We start from the raw sequence: 17,014 nt of genomic DNA, 5'->3' as shown, positions 1-17,014 counted from the left end.
CATTGTCAATATGTTTGTCAAATATTAGCTTGTCATCAATAATCATGCCAAGATATTTAATCTCCCGTACGCGATCAATCATAACAGAGGCATTTTCACTTATTCGGTTCCGCGAAATTATCATGAACTTAGTTTTACTTATGTTCAATTTTAACTGTTTATATTTCAACCATCTACTTAGAGAATGCAAATCTTCGTTTAAGCGTGAAACGGCCTCTTCTAGGTTTTTAGCTGCAATGAACAGCACGGTGTCATCAGCAAAAAGATTTATATCACAAAATCGTAAGACTCGTCGCATGTCATTTGTACAATGAATAAAATAGGCCCTAATACACTTCCCTGTGGCACGCCGAGCGTGTTCTCCACGGGACTTGATACACAATCGTTAAAAGCAGTCCGTTGAGATCTGTCACTCAAATAGCTTTCAAACCATTTGTAAGCAGAACCCGAAATTCCAAAGCGCTGAATTGTTTTTAACAATAAGGGCCGAGAAATTGTTTCAAAAGCGCGTTTTAGATCCAAGAACACCGCAACAATCGTATCTTTTTGCTCTACTTTTTCATTCCATTTAGCCAATACCAAGTTCAATGCGGTTTCACAAGAATGACCTTCTCGATATCCCGATTGTTCCGGTATGAGCAAGTTATTATTATTTAAATACTCTAGCAGCTGGCCTTTAATAACAAGTTCTAAAATTTTCTCTAATGTGTGCAACATGTTGATGGGACGAAACTCTTCGGATTTAATCGTTCCAGCAACTTTTGTATGGGAATCACAAGGATTCCTTCCAAACTTGTGGCACGTGCCCAGTTTGTATAGATTCATTAATTAGGTCCAGCAAACTGTCTCCGATGACATCAAAGCAGTCTTGTATCACTTTTGCATTTACGTTATCTACACCAGCCGTTTTTCCCATCGAGAAGCAAATATTCCTTAATTCTTCCAATGTTATTGGGTGAAAGCCTTCAAATCTACAGTTAACATTGATCGGCTGTCGGATTTCGTCGGGTTCATCAACTAATTCAATAGATGCATTAATCGATGAAACACTGCTGACAAAATATTCGTTAAACTTATCTGCAATTAATTGTTCTGATAGTTCTAGTGTGCCATCAAAAGTTATGGACCGCGGTTTACTAGTACTAGGTTTCAAAAGTGATTTCAATATTTTCCATAACTCTTTGCTGTTGTTTTGATGTTGATCAATTTTCCTCTGAATATATTCGCATCGCGTACGTTTCAAACGTTGCGAATATTTATTACGCGCAACCTGGTACCTATTCCAACGATAATCACTATTATGTCTACAAAATTTTCTGTACAACTTATCCCTTTTACGTTTAAGGCGCAAGAGGTCTAAATTGTACCAGCTGTTCGAATTATTTTGAGATACAAACTTTTGTTCAACTAATTGATTGGTACAGGTTTTATGACATTCGTGAGAACAGCTGATTTGTGATCCAAAGATCCGCCATTTGTTTGAAAACCCACGTTTCTTTCGACAAGATTCGAAACTGCTTGTTTCGAATATTTCCTCCAACACTTCAATTTATTTACATTACTATTATTACCTTTATTATCATCAACATTGATTACTATTGTTTCATGATCGGTTATTTTTAAATCGCAATTAATAACAGTATTAACTGAATCAAAATTAGAATAAACATGATCAATTAAAGTTCTACTGTGCCGGGAAATACGCGTATAATAAAAAACTTTCTGTTTTAAGTTGAAAAAATCTGCCAAATGTCTCAAATGCTTCGAATTATGAACGTCACACCAATTGATATTGAAATCGCAAGCGAGTACATTTAATTTGCTATGATCTAGAAACCTCTCCAACCAGTTTTCAAAAATTTCAACAAATCGCTGGTCATTAGAACTGGGAGAGTGATACAAAACACCATAATTACCTACCATCATGCCACGCACAACTGCAATGCCTATAAGAACTAGTTTCCATCACAAGCTTCGTTTATTTGAAGCTTGAACTGAACCGATTCTTCGACATAAGTGGCAACATCGCCAGTGTGTCTCGAACAAGCAGCCACACTGTAACCCGGAATACTATATTGATCAAAAGCATCAATGTCGATAATATGTGTTTCAGATAGAAAGACTAAAACGGACGTGTATCCTCCACAATCTTACGTAAAGCAACGTAGTTTGTGGATAACCCAGCAATATTGAAATACAAAATATTTAACTTATTCACATTACTACTGGAACTTGGTTGCTATTCATTGAAACGTAAGCTGCTCTTTTTCCGATCAAATAATCTTTTGTAAACTTTACATTCGGTGCTAAATGCCCCGTGGTTAACGTCCAGATTAATTTTACGTTCCTTATTCATTTTTAAACAATTGACACATTTCAATACAGTTGACGTGCAATCCGAGGTCTTGTGACGTTCACTGCACTTTGAGCACGCAATGTCATTCTTACACTCCGTACTCATGTGCCCAAATTCTCCACACTGGAAACACCTCAAAACGCTAATCTCTGGAACTACAAGGCACCGATCGAACTTTATGTTTACCTTTTTCGCGGTTATCAAACAACTATGAGTCTCTTTATCGACTTCAATTACCACGTTGTACTTGTTGTACTTAAAACGTGGATTTTCATACATCCTAACGACTTTAACATCATTTATAGCGATGTCTTCATTCTGATCTTTTAAGATCTGAATGAAGTCATCGGAAGGAAAATTATCAGACATGCCCATCACTTTCAATCTTGGCACCGATGATGGGACAACAGCGTTATAACTCTCACCGAATTCGCTTTGAATGCCTTCTTTGACAGCGTTAACATTATACCCTGTTGCACACCAACCAATAATAGCGCCGTCTTTCCCGTTTCTAAAGTTACTGATCTTGTGTGTTTTGGATCTAACTTTTGTTCAAAAACTTGCGAGTATCATCGCTACTTTGATTGGACTCTTTCGGTTTTATCACAATAACCGGACGAGTCTTACGAGCCACTTACATCATTAATGGCAACACTTTTCTTGATTTCTTTATAACTACTACTTTTAGTCCCAGTGCTTTTTAACGACATCCGCGAAGCTAATATTCTCATTGAAAACATCATCAACGTCTTCTTGAACTTTACGCTTTTTACCTCTGGGATTCAAATTCGATTCCGAAGACGATCTTGATGTACCTTGTGACACATTCATTGCAGCTACTTTATTGGTCGCATCAAATTGTAAAAATGATCCTTTCATATTTTTCAATTCATTTCAATTAAGTCCTGAAAACCATTAACTGCATCATTTAGGCATTTTGCCCCCTTTTCCCCAGGTGTTCCACCCCGTCTTCCCGCGCGATGTTTACCTGAGCAGCAATGTTATCTCGAATGCCCTCGATCGAATCAGACATAGAAGAAATCTTCTTCATTTCCTCTTCGATCTTTTGGACGTTCGAAAGCAATACATTCTGCTCGCCACAACACTGGCTTGATAAACAATTATCACACTTAAACACAACATTATCATTCTCCGTGACCAGCTTTGCCAATGATTTAGTCATGGATGTGCACTTGTAGTGGTACACTTTAGCGCAACCACAACCAGAACAACTCATTGGCAAATCACTGGGCAGGATCCCCATGCCACACTCACTGCACTCAACCATCTCGCTTATGCCCTACACAGCTAGCAAACGGTACCATGCAGACGACACAGAACACAAAGAGACAAAAATAAACAAAGATAAGGAGGAATTACAATTACATGAGAAGGATTTTCGAACGATTTTCAAAGGAATTTGTGGATAACTTTCTGTAGGAATTTAGAAGTTCCCAGGGAGCTTCTAGAAGGAGAATTATTGAGTCTGAAATGTTTCGAGTTGTTTTGAACTTTCATATATTATGGATCCTGGATGCCCTAATAAGTTTTGGGAATCTTTTGAATTTCAACCACCTATTTCTGTATATGATTGGATAGTAAAGTGCACATGTTTGAGGGAATTCATTTCAGTACCCGTTCAATCTTTCCACAATTTAGGGGGGGGGCGACGGCCCCCTGCCCCCCTTGGCTACGCCCTTGAATCCAAGAATGTCTGGAGGCTCAGGAACCAAGATTGTTTAGGCTTTCCATGAAATTAAATGTTTTGATGGTTTTAAGGTTTTTTAAGGTTATTAGAGCATTATTGAACGGTCATAAGATTTGTAAGTAATTTGTAGCGATCCATATGAATTTCTGAGGATTTCTGAAAGTTAATGATCATTTCTTGAAATTAGTGGCTTCGAATTTCTCGGGTTCATGACAATAGTTTGCAGGAAGTGTCTCATGCTTCTTAAGAATTCCGCTACGTCATTTCTGCTTCTTGTCATTTTGTCCCGAGGCCCGCCCATATTTTGGCACGTGGACGTGTCTGTAAGCATGACTATCATTGGTTTTTGCACTCATGAGCTGAGAATACAAATAGCAGCAATTTTATTTTTTAATAATTCTATTAGCTGATGAATCTGTTGATATAATCATTCTCAGATATCAAAAATGCGCTCACCGAGCAATCTCGCTTGTGATTTTGAAGCATATCATCGCGACTCATATGAATAACATTCGAAAATAGGTTGATTACGCCTTATTCTCATCATTTAATTTTATTGATTAAATGGTAAAAAAAACTACGCGTAAATGTATCAAAGCCCTGAAGTAAATCAGTTTAACATCCAAGTCATTCATAATGGGTGGCGACGTGTAGCCATCTTCTTCTTCTTCATTGGCATTACATCCCCCACTGGGACATTGCCGCCTCGCAGCTTCATTAAGCACTTCCACAGTTATTAACTGCGAGGTTTCTAAGCCAGGATACCATTTCTGCATTCGTATATCATGAGGCTAACACGATGATACTTTTATGCCCAGGGTAGTCGAGACAATTTCCAATCCGAAAATTGCCTAGATCGGCACCGGGAATCGAACCCAGCCACCCTCAGCATGGTCTTGCTTTGTAGCCGCGCATCTTACCGCACGGCTAAGGAGGGCCCCGACGTGTAGCCATGGACAGGGCAGAATGGAGAAGACTCTTATATACCGCACAGGCGACTTTGGCCTTAGTCTGAATGAATAAATAATATCCAACTCATTCTCTGCGTGAGAAATTAGAATGATTTCACAATAGTACAATCGTTGTCGTTGTTTATTAAGTAAAATGGTAAGTAAACATCACCTTAAAAAATCTTTATTATCATAAACTAAAACATATCATTCCACGTCGAGCATCCGTGCGAGACGGTTGTAAATCCGCGTACGGTCTGCTTCTCATTCGGTTTTTCCTGAAGTCCAGGTAGTGGTTTTTTCCGAAAGTGTTTTGAAGCATAGTGCTTGAGTGGAAGTGGTGCTTAGCTGTAGCAGTTAAGTAGCCATTTCGTTGGTTTTGCAACTACGCAAAACTTTGCAGTTTATTCGGCGTCCATCGCAGGCGCAGGCATCATCGTCCCACGCCGACAGTCATCATCCATCGTGCGTCTCCACCAACACAGACGCCGCCGTCCTGCCACCATCCATCCACCCAGTTGCAGTGTTGGGTGCGGCGAGAACACCAACAATAGCGTGGTTCGCTTCGACCGCACCACCGGCGAGTGTCCATCGAGCTAGTGTGTGCTGCCAGAACTGTTAGCCGGCAACACAGCAGTGTGAACGCAAGTATTTAATTGAGCTCCTCTCATTGTACCCTCTCTTCTGCATCTTATTGGAATAGTTTTTTCATTCTTTTTTACTCGTCTTCCCCTCTATCCCAAATCATTATTTTGTTTGTGTGTGTGTTTTTTTCTGCCCTTGTTGTGATGATTGTTTAGTTTTAAATAGATTGTGCCTCGCTGCAGCGGCGCATTTCGTGTCCGCTATGCGCGAAGGCGAAGTTGGCGGGGGTACTTCGTATTCCATGTCAGATGTTTCGTTGCATTCGGGTGTTCCAAACCAAAACGAAATGGACACCAGCAACGCTAAAATTTCCTCTACGAGCCCCCGTCCCAAGGTCTACCCTCACGACTCTAGTGGGCCGTATGTTGTTTTCTTTCGACCCAAACGTTTGAATATCAGCCAGATTAGCAAAGATCTGGAAAAGCGATTTTCGTCTGTCACGACCATTGACATGGTTGGGTCCAGTAAACTCCGTGTCACGGTCAGTGATCGCAAACAGGCCAACGAGATTGTCACCTGTGAGCTTTTCACTCTCGAATATAGGGTGTATTTACCGTCAGCAGTGTGTGAGATCGCGGGTGGTGACGGAGGGAAGTATGACATGCGACGATTTGAAACAAGGTTTCGGTCGTTTCAAGAACGTTTCTTTGCCTCCTGTTGCGATACTGGATTGCAAACAAATGTATTCGGTGTCCCAGGAGGGAGAGAAGCGGAGTTATTCCCCGTCTGACTCTTTCTGCGTCACTTTTTCCGGGTCCACACTGCCTGACTACGTAGTGATTGGCAAACTTCGTCTACCTGTTCGGCTGTATGTACCGAAGGTGATGAATTGTGTTAATTGCAAGCAGCTGGGCCACACCGCTCAGTACTGTTGCAATAAACCTCGCTGTGCATCATGCGGAGAGAAGCATGTGGAGGGAGCGTGCAAGACGGCACCGAAATGTGTCTATTGTAACGAAAGCCCTCCACATGCTCTTGAAGCTTGCCCAACGTACATACAGCAGCGAATCCACCAGAAGCGGTCTCTTCAGCAACGTTCTCGGCGAAGTTACGCCGAAATGTTGAGGAAGGCCGCTCCTCCACTCGTTTCTGACACCATCTACTCGTCTCTTCCTTTGGACGATCAAGGTAGCTCTGACTCCGAGGTTGGAAATGGGGTTCCCTTTGTTTTCAATGGCTCAACGAGGAAGAGAATAAAACAGAGCCAGCGACCCTCGAAAAGCCTAGAAAACAGCCTCAAAGTGAGCCCCAATCCAACATGGTCAAATTCAAAGCGGGAGGAAATACTCAAAAACGATCAACTTTTGTGGTTTCACATCGGGATGATCGAGAGTTTCCACCGCTTCCGGGAACATCTAAAATCCCAGATACCCCATTTTTTGCGATTTCTCAGCCAGAAAGAGAGCATACAGAGCGAGCAGAAGAACTCCCGAGCGCTCCAATGTTCACACTTTCTGGCATCGTGGAGCTCATCCTCAACTTCTTTGATGCTTCCGACCCCGTGAAGAACATGGTCAAAACTGTTCTTCCTATTCTGACTCCTCTCCTGAAGCAGCTGGCTTCGAAAATGCCCCTCCTCGAGTCATTTGTATCCTTCGATGGCTAACTTAGTCAATAAGGGTAACATGATTTCGATTCTACAGTGGAACTGTCGAAGTATTCTTCCAAAATTAGATATTTTAAAATTTTGAGTTAACATATTACAATGCGATGCTTTTGCTTTATGTGAAACATGGCTAACACCAGATGTGAACCTTCATTTTCCTGATTTCAACATAATCCGCCGCGATCGGGCAAATCGATATGGAGGGTGCTTTTAGGGATCAAAAACAGCACTCCTTCTATAGAGTCGATCTTGCGCCGATGTCTGGCACCGAAGCTGTCGCATGTCAGGTGACTATTCGAGGAAAAGACCTCAGTATCGCCTCGATATATCTTCCTCCAAACACCGCGATATCTCGAAGAGATCTCTCGCACATCTGCTCGGTTATGCCCGAGCCACGGTTGCTCCTGGGAGATTTTAACTCCCACGGAACAGGCTGGGGGGAACTGTACGACGACAACCGTTCATCAATGATATACGACCTCTGCGACGACTCAATATGTCAACGACCTCAATATGTCAATTTAGAATACAGGAGAAGTTACACGAGTGGCTCCTCCAGCAAGAGATAGCCGTCTAGATCTTTCCATTTGTGCGAGCTCATTATCGTTGGACTGTACTTGGAAGGTGGTCCAAGATCCCCATGGTAGTGATCATTTGCCGATCGAAGTTTCGATTTCCAATGGACATAAGCAATCTGCTTCCATCGATCTTTCATATGACCTCACGAAGCACATCGATTGGGGCAAATATGCGGACGCCATCAGCGATGGCATACAGTCGATAGAAGCACTTCCCCCGCGGGAAGAGTACAAGTTTCTATCGCAGTTGATTCTTGAAAGCGCTCTTCAGGCACAACGTCGGCCGGTGCCAGGAGCTTCGGTTCGTAGGAAACCCTACAGTCCGTGGTGGGACATCGAGTGTACGCAACTTTATCGCGAGAAATCCGCCGCGTTCAAAGAATTTCGGAAACACTTCACAAACGATACACCGCGCTCGAAATCCAGTTCAAGAAACTGGTCAAAGTGAAGAAGCGCGGATATTGGCGCACTTTTGTTGAAGGTTTATCGCGCGAGACTTCAATGAAAACTCTGTGGACCGTCGGGAGAAGAATGCGCAACGCGTCGTCCGTAAACGAAGATCGTGAAAGCTCGTCGCGGTGGATACTTGACTTCGCAAAGAAAGTTTGTCCGGATTCGGTACCGGTGAGGCAAGAGCTACGTGATGCTTTTGCAGACAGGGATGATATGGATCGTCCCTTTTCGATGATTGAATTCTCACTTGCTCTCCTTTCATGTAACAATTCCGCTCCAGGGATGGATAGAATCAGGTTCAATTTGCTCAAAACCTCCCAGACGTCGCGAAGAGGCGCTTATTGAACTTGTTCAATCAGTTACTGGAGTGCAACATTGTTCCGGATGATTGGAGGAAGTGAGGGTGATAGCCATCCAGAAGCCCGGAAAACCCGCGTCGGATTGTAACTCGTATCGCCCCATCGCGATGCTGTCATGTCTTCGGAAGCTGTTGGAGAAGATGATTCTCTTCCGGCTAGACAAATGGGTTGAATCGAATAGTTTGTTGTCAGATACACAATTTGGTTTCCGCAGGGCAAGGGAACGAACGACTGTCTTGCGTTGCTTTCTTCAGAAATTCAGCTTACTTTCGCTAAAAAGAGCAAATGGGCTCAGTGTTTTTGGACATTAAGGAGGCTTTTTATACTGTTTGCGTCGATGTGTGGACTTTCATCAATTTTGAACAACTCTTTGTACAATTTGTTATCAGAGAAGCGTATGAGTTTTTCTCATGGTGACTCGGCAACTTCACGAATTAGCTACATGGGTTTCCCCCAGGGGTCATGTTTGAGCCCCCTATTTTACAATTTTTACGTCAGAGACATTGATGAATGTCTCATGCCAAATTGCTCGTTGAGACAGCTTGCAGATGATTGTGTTGTATCCGTTTCGGGGCCAACATCGGTTGATCTGCAAGGACCGTTGCAAGATACTCTGGACAATTTGTCCACTTGGGCTACGAAGCTGGGTATCGAATTCTCTCCGGAGAAAACTGAGATGGTTGTCTTTTCAAAAAAACATAAGCCGGCAAAGTTCCCGCTCCAACTGATGGGTAAGACAATCACCCATAGCATAACTTCTAAAAACCCCCGGGTCTGGTTCGACTCGAAATGTACCCTCCGGAAGCACAATGTGTATCTGACACAAAATGCCAGAAACGGATCAACTTCATGCGATCAATAACCCGGAACATGGTAGGAGCGCATCCCGCAGATCTTATGACGTTGTATGGAACAACCATTTTGTCGGTTCTCGAATACGGTAGTTTCTGCTTCCAGTCCGCGGCTAAAACACACATGCTGAAGCTTCAAAGGATTCAGTACCGCTGTCTCCGTATCGCGTTAGGATGTATGAATTCGACACATACAATGAGCTTGGAAGTACTTGCGGGAGTACTGCCACTAACAGATCGTTTCGCGGAATTATCGCTCCGGTTCCTCATCCGCTGTGAGGTTCTCAATCCATTGGTCATTGATAACTTCGAGAAGCTGCTCGAACAAAACCCTCAATCTCGATTCATGAGTATTTACCACTGGTACATAACGCTGGAGGTAAGCCCTTCTTCGGTAGATACCAATCGTGCTAACTTCTTAGACTCTTACAGTTCCTCTGTTACTTTTGATCTATCCATGAAGCAGGAGGTTCATGGAATACCAGACTTCCTGTGTGCGGCGGTCATACCTCCATTATTTGCAAGCAAATACGGGCACGCCAGTGAGGAGAGAAGCTTTTTACAGACGGGTCAAAATTGATGACTCCACTGGTTTCCGGTGTTTTCAACGTTTTTCATAGCGCCTACTTTAAGCTCAAAGAGCCTTGTTCCGTGTATACTGCTGAGCTAGCAGCTATACACTATTCACTCGAGCAAATCGCATCCCTACCTCCTGACCACTTTTTCATCTTCACCGACAGTCTAAGTTCCTTGGAGGCTGTTCGGTCAATGAAACCGGTTAAGCACTCAGCGTATCTTCTAAATGGGATACGGAAAGCTTTGAGTGCCTTATCACAACGGTCTTACACAATCACCATGGCTTGGGTCCCTTCTCATTGCTCGATCCCGGGAAATGAGAAAGCGGACTCTTTGGCTAAGGTGGGCGCTATGGAAGGTGATATTTACGATCGGAAAATCGCCTTCGATGAATTTTTCACATTAGTTCGTCAGGAAACCTTGAACAGCTGGCAACAGAAATGGACAAATGGGGAGTTGGGTAGATGGCTGTATTCAATTCGCCCGCAGGTGTCGAAGCGTCCATGGTTCAAAAAATTGAATATGGGACGAGACTTCATTCGAACCATGTGTCGTCTAATGTCCAATCACTACACTCTAAATGCACATCTTTTCAGAGTGGGGCTCTCGGAAGGAAATCTCTGTGTTTGCGGCGAGGATTATCAGGACATCGATCATGTCGTGTGGGCGTGCGAGGAGCATCGTGGCCCCAGATCTGCGCTAACTGAACATCTCCGGGTCCGAGGAAAACAACCAAAGCCTATTAGGGAAGTGTTGTCGGGCCTTGATCTCGAGTACATGTCCCTGGTCCACCAATTTTGAAAGTTGCTGATGTAAAACTGTAATCATTGTCTGCCCATTCCCTTGTCTGTCGTACCCCATATCGAATGTCTTCCTCTTGTTGTACATTTCCATGTCTGTCGTTAATCCCTTCCGTATGTCTTCCTCTCGTCGTTGTCTCCCAAAAAGTTTGTTTGTCCCGTTACAGATGTAAAATGCGAGGAATGTCAACTTTGTGAACATCAGCATAAAAATTACTTAAGCACCCTAAAATCCTTTCCTTTCCTACTGTATTATTGTATTCCCTAACCTCGACTAAACCGCGAGTCTTTCGGTTCCCCAAAACTAACACTATGTATAAGAATCAAGAAATGTATTGTTAAACTTGATTTCGGCTCCGTAACGCTTCACGGCAAATGAGCCTTCCAAATAAACGAAAGTTAAAAAAAAAAAAAAAAAAAACTAAAACATATTCCAAAGAACTTTTGCTACACTGACCCAACCTATATGGGTCACTTTGTAACAATAATTAATCACTCAAATTTGCTTGTTGGTTAAATGGAAATGACTCATATTAGTGTGTCACCCATGATTGTGAGGTCAGTGTATGTATATGTAGCGTGCAAGTATCAACACGTTGTGTTGAAATTTACTGATGCATCGCATATTCCAACATAAACTAATATTTTAAATGCTTACACAATGCTCCGCATTTTTCTTTCGAAATGATTTGTTTTTGTATTTGAGAGGTGTTCTATGCACATGTATTGATCAAATATGATCAGTTTGTATGCCATTCTACGAAGTGATTCGATGTGACTGACTTGCGATTACTTTTCCATATGGGACAATTTGACTTGGTATTTTTTTCATTTTTATAGAACAAACTTCTCGCATAGAATAGCCTTGTGAAAATAAAGTGAAATATGATAATTACTCAAAATTGCCAAAAGTTCAGATGTGCTCGACTTGCGGTTAGCAGCTGTACAGTGGTTAGACAAAAAGGTTAAGATAGGCAAAATTTTGTCAAAGTTCAAATCAGCATAACTTTGCGTAGAATGATACGATTTTGATGAAATTGGGACCATCGGACGTGGAGACTGTTCTCATTCAAAACCTTAGATTGGCCCACGGCCACCGGAGATGTTCCGGGTTTTCCGAGGGTATGTTAAAAATGCATTTTTTCTTAGGCTTGTCATTTTATGGAACGTGTACTGCCATCATGTTTAATACTTTCCCCAGCAAATAGAACTAGGGTAAACTGGGGTAAAATGCACCCCCGGGGTAGAACGACCTTTTGGCATTTTTGCGGTGTTTCAAGGCATTTTGGCGCTATTTCCAAGAATGTTTACTTCTAGATTCGTAGTTCAAGATCCGAACTACATGCGCTGTAGTAAATACTCTCAAAAAATTACCGAAAATGTCCTCAAAAACGTCAAAGGGTCGTTTTGCCCCGGGGGTGCATATTACCCCAGTTTCTCCTAATATGCTGACTAACACTGGCTGCTGATCGAAATCTGTTAGGTGTACGCAGAAATATGGGGAGACGGTACGGCATTGGCCATACACCCAACAAATGTCACTTTCGCAGAACACCTGGAACTAGTTACAAATTGGCCCGAGAGTCTTACAGTCCTCAAACTGTATCTTTAATAAAGATCATATATTCATCGTCTTGGAAAAACATGAATTTTGACACCTATATATGCATGGCTCCAGATGGTGCCAAAACCGACCCTTTTTGGAAGGCCCTTGGAACCTGTTATAAGGGTGGCAGTGGACACTATCATTCTGGAAATGTTTCTGTAATCATCGTCTTGCAAAGCCATGAAGTGAGATACTTATATTTACTTTTTTTCCAATTAATTATCATTTCATCATGTTCTTGTAAAGGTTTTTTTTACGGAAATAGCTATATTTCTGTGTAGTTTTGATTGATTCTCGATCAACAGCCACCGTTGGTCAGCATACTAGTTCTATTTTTTGGAGAAAGCATAAAACATAATGAAAGTAAACTTCACATTAAATGACAAGCAGTGGAAAAAAGGTATGTTGATCATATCCTTGGAAAACCCGGAACATCTCCGGTGGCCAAGGGCCAATCGAAGGTTTTGAATGAGGACAGTAGACTACAAGAGTTTCCGCGTCGATGGTCCCAGTTTCATCAAAATCGGATCTTTCTACGCAAGGTTATGCTGATTTGAACTTCGACTAAATTTTGTCTATCTCAACCTTTTTGTCTAACCCCTGTACCTGATTTACCACCAGGGTGTCAAAAATCTTTGTTTGCAGATGACTCGGGCCTCTCAGCCAAAGGGCGAAGCCTACGTGGCATTTGTAGTAGATTGCAAAAAAGTCTGGATATTTTTCAATGCTTCCAAGTATTCTCATGTGGCTTGCTGAGTAGCTTATAATTTTTCCGCATAAACCGAGAGCTTCTTATTTGAAACCTTCTAGCAGACATATTGTCACTATGATTTTTAAAAAGGATCCTGAAATTGCCTCCGTGGTATAGTACCAATGAACTTCATAGAATTTCTAAAATTGAGTTGAGACATTGCAACAAATGTCCAATAAAATAATTTCCAATTTTAGACAAAAATTGTTGCAATCTTCTATTGTAACGATTAGCTCTTTGAACTCTTAGTATAAATTAGGTTAAGTTTAGTTTAAGTTAACGACATTGTATTGCCTACATGATTCAATTTGACCAGAGGAAAAATCCAAACTGCCAGAGGCAATTGAAATGCAATAATAATTTTTTAAAATGTACCATAGCAAATAAGGATGATAGCACTTAAGGAGGACTGATTTTATTGTATCCATAAATTTACATTTATTAACAGATATTTGAATGCATTACTGCAGTTTCTGGAAAAAAATAAGATTTACGATGAGATTTGCACTTTAGATTTAAACTTTGTTTATAACAAGTCGTGCTTCCACTTAATTTCAAAGGTGTCTCAAAACAAATATGGCTATTTGGGATAGCTCCGGAACAACCCTTAATAACTGGCTCTCAGCATCATCTATCGAGGACACTGGGATGGCAAAACGCACTTTTTGTTATTGTTGCGAACGTATCCTGCCTTACAGGACCACCCTTCTACGCACATGGCAATGCACCTAGTAGGTTCCGTCCGCTTGATCGACTCACATGTGGCCGGGCACGCAGTTCCGCACGTACTGTATTCTTCAAGGGGGTGAAGATGTTGGTCTGAAATCAATCACATGCTCGTTAGTACTTCATCCGCAGTTTTGTTGCACTGTATAGCAAATGGATGTACCTTTATGGGCGCCAACAATGGCTGCTGCAAATACCAAACAGAGCACAAAAAGGGCGATAGATTTCATCTTTACCGCACGAATTCGGGCACACAACTGCGGTTCGGTTTGTTGCTGCGAAAGCACTGAATGCGAAAAGGTTCATCATCGCGGTAGTTATATATTATCAGCGGTGATAATATTCGAAAACGCCGCTATTCTGGGAATTGCCTCGTTAGTGCTTATGTTTTGGTTTTGGTGGTTGATGTTTTGTTTATACTTTTGTTATTGTGGTAATGAAATCAAATAAATATTCGATGGGGCATATAACGGTAAAAATAGGAAATTCCATAACAATTGGTAAATCTATCGCCTCATCTTACATTCACACGCTAGCAGGGGAAATTAACTCAATAATACCTCATTCTGTTATTGATACCAGACTCTGTTATGAACTAGTCTTGCATAAGAGGTAAAATACCAAAAATTAATATGCACAATACTGAAGGCATAACATATTATTATTTGTTTGGTATTGAAATACTTTAGCATGCTACGCCTAAAATATTACGCATATTAATTTTTGGTATTATTTTTTTGTATTTTACCTCTTATGCATGGCTAGCTCCAGTGGCGTAGCCAGGGGGTGGTTTTGGGCATAAAACCCCCAGAGACAAAATTTTCAGAAGAATTTTTTTTCGAAGAAATAAAAGTTCGGAAGACCCCCAGACCAATTTTCTGGCTACGCCACTGGCTGGCTCATACCAATTTCTGTTATCGAGGTCGTCGCTCCTGCTCGGGTAAGAGAGAATGTTACAAAACGCAAACATGTGGCAATTCGGCGGTATTGTAGGCGATAGAAAATTTTCACCATTACGTGGAAGGAGTCTTTTGTAGCTCGCAGGGTTTCGACTTATCATTTCAATGAAACCAAAGCAAGCGTTTTTCGGGCCAATGGAAAATCCTGTTTCGTTGTTTATGTTGAGGATCATCTTTCACCCATCAGTATTTTCTCTAGAATTAGCATTGGAAGATAAACGAAAATCTTGCCTATTAGATGAAAATCCTTTTTCGTTTCATTACTTTTACCTCTCACTCACTTTTCGCGAGAATTATCGCAGAACAATTACAAAATTGTATGGCCGCGCCGGGATTCGAACCCAGAATAGTAACAATAATAGCTGTGGGGATGCGCTCATTCTAGCCACACCACCACGCTATCTGTATGAAAGCATTAAGTTATTTGTTCCACAAAAGCTACTACAATTTGCATTTATGATGCCACGAAAAGACTCGAATATGAAAGAAAAAGAGCAAACGTTTAGCGGCAATCGAAGTGAGCGAAAAATTGTTATCACTCTCCAGGCTGTTTTTCTTTCCCGAAAAGCGATTTCTCCCCGAAAACTTTCGTGAGGGAAAATCATGTGCTCCTGAGATTGAGTGAGCATTACGAACCCTGGTAGCTCGTCATCATCCAGAAACTCAGGATGACTAGGTGGTTTCTCGAGATCCAACTTGAGAACCGTAAGGGAGCGAATAATATCACCGCAGATTGTCTGTCAAGTCTATCTGGAGTCAGTCATAGCATAGCATAGAGTCAGTCATAGCATTTGTATACCTAGCCACGTCCTTACAAATACGGATGGAAGGGAAGTAATGTTATGTCGAATTCGTTTTTAAAAAGTTTCAGCCCATGTTGGAACCAGTTCCAACCTAAGTGCTATCAAAACGTTTTTTTTTTCGCTCAGGTTGGAACTAGGTTCGGAACTAGTTCCAATCCCAAAGCTGTCGGGTTCGCACTGTGTTGTTTCACAGTTTCGCACCGGGTTCACCAATACAACTATACTTCAACTGTCAATACCACGCAGGTGGGTGGGAGCTGGGACGGGACTTGCAAAGAGGAAAAAATGTAACTTCATCTGCAACCAGCAAGCGCTGTCACGAATTGTCAGATGCAACCAGCACCTTTTGTGTAAAAGTATTGGTATCCCTCAAAAAGTATTCCGAATGATTTTGTTTTACGAGTACTTTTTCACTTTGAAAAGTATTCTAGAAAAGCCGGACAGCTTAATATTGAACTGTTATGAATACGTGTTTTATTTCCGAAAGAAAAATCTTTATAAAAAAAAAGTTTTCAAATCCGTAAATCACAAACACTTTTATTGCGCTCAAAAGATTCTACCCTGGATTTAGGTGAAACACTCAAGGAAACAGTTGAGAATCGATGATCAACTGTGATGAAAAGAAGAACAAGTGTCAAAACAAGGAAAAATAAGCCGTCTTTGCAGGTATCGTCTCAGGGTGGGAGTGTGTGGAATAAACAAGCAGAAGGAAAAAAACGAAACTGTCCGGTTATTCAAATAAAATGCGTATAGTTTGGGAATCCCCCTTGAAACCCGTTCACAAAATCCGCTAAGAATTGTCAGAAAAGTATATTTGAGGAATACCGAATAGAATTCTTTCTTGAATAATATGCAGAATTTCTTTTGAAATTCTCCAAAAAACTCTTTCGTGCGTTTCAGAATTTTCTTCGGAAATTCTGCCAGAAATTACTTCAGTAATTCTTCCAGGAATTCTTTCTTGAATTTTTGTAATCTTGTATGCATTCATTATAGCGATAGCTTTCAGGCATTCCTCCATATTTTTTTCAAGGGATCTCTTCCAGATGAATTCCTTCAGAAATTCTTCTAGGAATATCTTTGAATGCTGTTCCACGATTTTCTCTGGGGCTCCAGGATTAATTTAGAAATTCCTGCAATAATTTCTCCAGCAAATCCTTCTGGAATACAGAAACTTACTCGAAGTTTCCTTCAGGAATTCCTCTGCAAGTTTCGTACATAAATGCCCCCGGAAGTACCTTGAGCAATTCCTCTGGAAGTTCATTGAGGAATTCCTCCGAAAGTTCCTTG

General features: G+C 41.5%; 1 protein-coding gene and 1 long non-coding RNA gene across 2 annotated transcripts in view; one reads left to right on the top strand and one right to left on the bottom strand.

The window, feature by feature from the left end:
• The window catches only part of LOC134210658 (uncharacterized), a 35,726-nt gene that overhangs the window by 12,221 nt on the left and 6,491 nt on the right, over window positions 1–17,014 (top strand). The gene's annotated exons all lie outside the window — the stretch shown is intronic.
• LOC134210659 (uncharacterized) lies at window positions 13,670–14,283 on the bottom strand. Its single transcript, XR_009978846.1, has 2 exons — window positions 14,129–14,283; window positions 13,670–14,058 (listed from the first exon to the last, which is right to left on the bottom strand). It is a non-coding gene; the product is annotated as an uncharacterized LOC134210659 (long non-coding RNA).

Source organism: Armigeres subalbatus, chromosome 2 (genome assembly GCF_024139115.2).
Source record: "Armigeres subalbatus isolate Guangzhou_Male chromosome 2, GZ_Asu_2, whole genome shotgun sequence".
Taxonomy (NCBI): domain Eukaryota; kingdom Metazoa; phylum Arthropoda; class Insecta; order Diptera; family Culicidae; genus Armigeres; species Armigeres subalbatus.
The sequence above is the reverse complement of the archived record's forward strand: the minus strand, read 5'-3'. Positions and strand labels throughout refer to the sequence as shown.